Raw genomic sequence first — 4,656 nt, 5'->3', positions numbered from 1 at the left:
AATGTAAGTTATCCAAGTATAAATTACCAAAGTTATGATAGATTGCCATAGATTTTCTGTTAATTACCAAAATTACAGAAGATTCCAGTAACTTTGGTAAATTACTGGTACCTTTGCAACCCTTGGTAGGCCTATGACCCAGAGTCTGGCCTTGTTCGACCCTGCTGCCTTCATCTGTGAGCTGTTGCCTAGAAATATAGTACAGGTACAAACATTGGAGCTGCTCAAATATTGGTGAGAAGAAGCAATTTTACTGGCTTCAAATTATTCACTGGCTTCAAAGTGCAAAGAACTACACCCTCCAGTCTTATCGTCAACAGTGCCAAGAATAGCAAGTAAAGAGAATCAACAAACAATTTGACCTGTTTTCTCTGAAGTAAAAGGCTATTGCTCCTCTTTGCTAAACTCAATTTATTTTATAAGTACAGATACCCGATCCAGTAGACCAGGTTGAAAAACCCAAAGGCAGTGAGGGAGAATATCCCGATCTTCTAGACTCCGACATGCGCCAGGCTCCAGAGCGACAGTTGTCGAAGCAGCAGAAGAAGCTGGTGCAGCCCTTCCCATCCAAACACACATAGGCGTAAACATCCTCGTCTTGGTAGGGGCCGATGTTATTCATCTGGAGCAGTGACGTCACTGGCCTAATGTTCACCATGCGGCTGGATTTCTGTAGGTAAATATTACAATCATGATTCAGAAATTCAGATCTTTCTGGGAATACGCTTCAAGACAGGACTTTTATTTACCATTCACTTTAAATTGTATATATATCACGTGTGGTTATCTTTCTCTCACAAAATAGCTGCCATTCGGGGTGAATGGGATTTCTGAAGATCATTACCATAAATGCAATATTTCACATTTAAATTCATCACGTGGCTGTGGGAATATGTTAAGAAGAACAGAGTGGTCTCTCTTAAGTGGTAAATTTGCCTTTTTCACTGCATTTCACGCTGATTGCTTTTCAGAATAGACGACGTTGCCATTTGTACGGAGCTTACAGGGATTTCCTTTTCTCTGCTCAATATCACAGCAGACCCAGTTGAAGGGATGCGTGATCATTCACAGTGGTGACACATGCCGTCTCTGCACTACCACTCCTCTGCCAGGTGTGTGTGTACTCTCCCATCAAAAATCTTTGCCTCACAAAGTCTTTCAAACCCAAGTAAATAATATTAAAGAACACAGGCACTCTGACGTTCTAAATTAAATATATCTTAATCCCTTAGTTAATGCAAACAATATAATACCTTGAGTTAAAGGCAACATCATGACTAACGAATTTGATCTTTGAAACTGGAATGTTCAAAGTAATGATGTTAGTGTCAGAGAACGAAGGTACTGCAGCTCCCTTTCTACTTCCATTTGTTTGGTTGATGTATGCAGATTGACTCATTGTCAAGGTTATCTGCTGTTACGCAGTATTTCACAGTTGATTACAAAAAAATGGTATGTGCATGTTCACACAACTTTCATGAGAATCCTCCATTTACATTACTGTAATTTGATTACTTGCCTTGTTTTTAAAACTGGAAAATTGATACATTACCTTTAAAAATGTGCATCTTCAAATGAAATGGCAGAAGCTACGGGGAAGCAACAGTGGCATCTCTACCTGCTGAGAATGTTTGTCCTTATTCTTCTTGTTCTGCCTGTTGCTGGTGAAGTAGTGTAGAGTCCCATACTCCATCAGAGCAGCAAACGTGAAGATGAAGCAGACAGGAACAAACAGGTCCATCGCCGTCACATAGGATACCTTGGGAAGTGACTTCCTTGAGATGGTGCTCAGCGTTGTCATTGTAAGCACTGTGGTGATTCCTGCACAGGAAGTCACAAAGACAGTTGAACAATTTAGCTGGTTGAACTGACTTTGTGTGTTCAACTGACTGAGGCTAATGATTTAGCTGTTCTTTAGTCTGACATTATTAAGGACCGTAAGAAACTATAGAGGCTTGATCATACCTAAAGAGGTCCTGGCGGGGACAGCATCTTTGTTGATCCAAAAAGAGACCCATGACAGCACCATGATCATGCTACAGGGGATGTACATCTGAATAGTAAAGTAGCCCATTCCAACTCAGGTCAAAAAATATTGTCAAGATAACATATTAGACATCAAGAGAGAAACATACACACATGTAAAAGTGAACTTTTGTCGCATATTTTCGTAAAATTTTAACCATCTCTCCTCAAACCAGAGGCAAATGTACACTTTAAAAAAGGATGGATGTCATCCATATCAATTACCTGACCGTCTATGTGCCACGTCTGATGTGTTACGTAAACCGACGAAAGCAAACTGGTAGAGTCTCCAGTACCTTTGGTCGGCCACTTCCACAGAACGCTTTTGCCAATGGTACAGAATCTCATTTTTAGGAAGCCATCTAGAGAGGGGTGTACGGTTGAACACACACAACACACACACATGTAACATTAAGAACCTCTCATTGTCCAGGCTTGTAGAAGCCACAAACCAGAACACAACAGTGAATCTCAGTTCACCTCAGAGGGCATACTATATGGCCAAGCAGGGCAGCATTCAGGATGGAATATGTCCTTTAACCATGGGATGCCCTTCAGTCTACGCTGGGGGTTAAGATCATGACAACGAGACATGAGACGCTGAAGCACAATGCAAGATGGATGGAGAATGTCACAGATAGAGCATTAATCAGTTTGGAGGGTGGGGCTGCATAATTCATTAGTCTGTCAGAGAATAGGGACTTTGTGACCTCCCATCTCCCCTGGTGGAGGAGATGATAGACTTTACAGGCTGAAGGGCCAACCTCAAGCAGATGGGCTTGTGGGGTGCTGTGACTCCTAATGCTGGCCCACTCTGACACCCTCTCTGGGCTGGCTACTGAAGCTGAAGTCGAAATGACGGATCAAAACAGGGAGAGTGTTTAAACACACCTACAGCTCGGAAACTCCAGCGGACACGAGTGCTCGTCCATGGGAAAGTTATGCAGCTTAAGGCAGCATTCCGCCTTACTGGTCAACATGACAAAAACAGAGTCATGACAAAGAAAAGTTCATTCTTTATGATGTTTTACATTGATTTTGTAGTGTGTTTTTTCCTTCCAAACAGAGTTGATCATAACAATTACGAAGTGTTTTCCTCTCCTTTATCTAAACAAATGCCAGGGAAAGCAAACAATGGCTTCAAGATCATGCTTTGACAAATACCTGGTGCCTAAAAGAGGGCTACAAGACAAAAGTACAGATGCACAAACTAGAGCTGAACATACAACGAGTATTAAACACAGAGTCTTCGAGAACACAGAATGGCAGCAGTAATACTTCTACGTCAGTGTGTACATCACTCTTCCGTTGTTCCACAGTCGCAGCAGACTGTTTCGAGTGGTGATCCAGTGGGCATCAGACTTTCTTGAATCCGAAAAAAGGTGTCAGGAATCCAGATCTTTCCCACCATATTGCTGTTGAGCATCAGGACTTTCATGGAGCTGTTGAACTTGAGGCGATTGTCATACCACGTCTGGGCAAAGAAGAAGCAATGTCAGCACAAGAACTGTTCATATGGAGCTTTATGAAATGGGTTTCCATGTGCGAGCAGCTATATACAAGCCTAAGATCAACATGCGCAACAGCTGGGTCCAATGGGTCCAGCCAAGCATCGGCTGGACCCATTGGACTCTGGAGCAGTGGAAACGTATTTTCTGGAGTGATGAATCATGCTTCACCATCTGGCATTCCGATGGACGAATCTGGGTTAGGCGGATGCCAGGAGAATGCTACCTGCTCCAATGCATAGTGCCAATTGTAAAGTTTGGTAGAGGAGGAATAATGGTCTGGGGCTGTTTTACATGGTTCGGGCTAGGCCCCACTACAGCATACAATGACATTCTAGATGATTATGTGCTTCCAACTTCGTGGCAACAGTTTGGAGAAGGCCATTTCCTGTTTCAGCATGACAATGCCCCCGTGCACAAAGCAAAGTCTATATAAATATGGTTTGTCGAGATCGGTGTGGAAGAACTTGACTGGCCTGCACAGAGCCTTGACCGCAACCCCATCAAACACCTTTGGGATGAATTGGAACGCCGACTGCGAGCCAGTCCTAATCGGCCAACATCAGTGCCCGGGTTCACTAATGCTCTTGTGGCTGAATGGAAGCAAGTCCACGCAGCAATGTTCAAACATCCAGTGAAAAAACTTGCCAGAAGACTGGAGGCTGTTATAGCAGCAAAGAGGGGACCAACTCCCTATTAATGACCATGATTTTGGAATGAGGTGTTTGACGAGCGGGTGTCCACATACACTACAGGGCCTAAAGTATGTGCCACATGCTGGGTGATGTATTCGATTGTTGCTCTCCTGTAATCATTATGTTTCAAAGAAGAGCATCAATGCACTACATACTGTACAAACCCTCATTGAAGTGAAACAACCTATTCACAACCACATGACAAGACAGATTTTAAGACCGGATCTTAATTTGACCAGTTTCTCACAGCAGAAAATCTATCCTGCAGCAACAGGAAATATAAATTATTGTGTAGATTATAATTAATGGACATTTATGTACGTATTGATAAAGTAAATTTTTTGTAAGGGCAAATCAAGTCTGAAATGTTCAAGTGGAAATCACAGACTTTAGAAGCCTTTTTTTAACCTTGAATATACTACAAGTAG

General features: G+C 42.5%; 1 pseudogene; it reads right to left on the bottom strand.

Moving 5' to 3' along the window:
- Positions 1-416: 416 nt before the first annotated feature.
- Positions 417-3,478, bottom strand: LOC118369226 (gamma-aminobutyric acid receptor subunit gamma-1-like; annotated as a pseudogene).
- Between the last annotated feature and the right edge of the window lie 1,178 nt (positions 3,479-4,656).

The sequence above is a fragment of the Oncorhynchus keta genome, chromosome 35 (genome assembly GCF_023373465.1).
Source record: "Oncorhynchus keta strain PuntledgeMale-10-30-2019 chromosome 35, Oket_V2, whole genome shotgun sequence".
NCBI lineage: Eukaryota > Metazoa > Chordata > Actinopteri > Salmoniformes > Salmonidae > Oncorhynchus > Oncorhynchus keta.
This window is presented reverse-complemented; position numbering and strand designations above follow the sequence as displayed.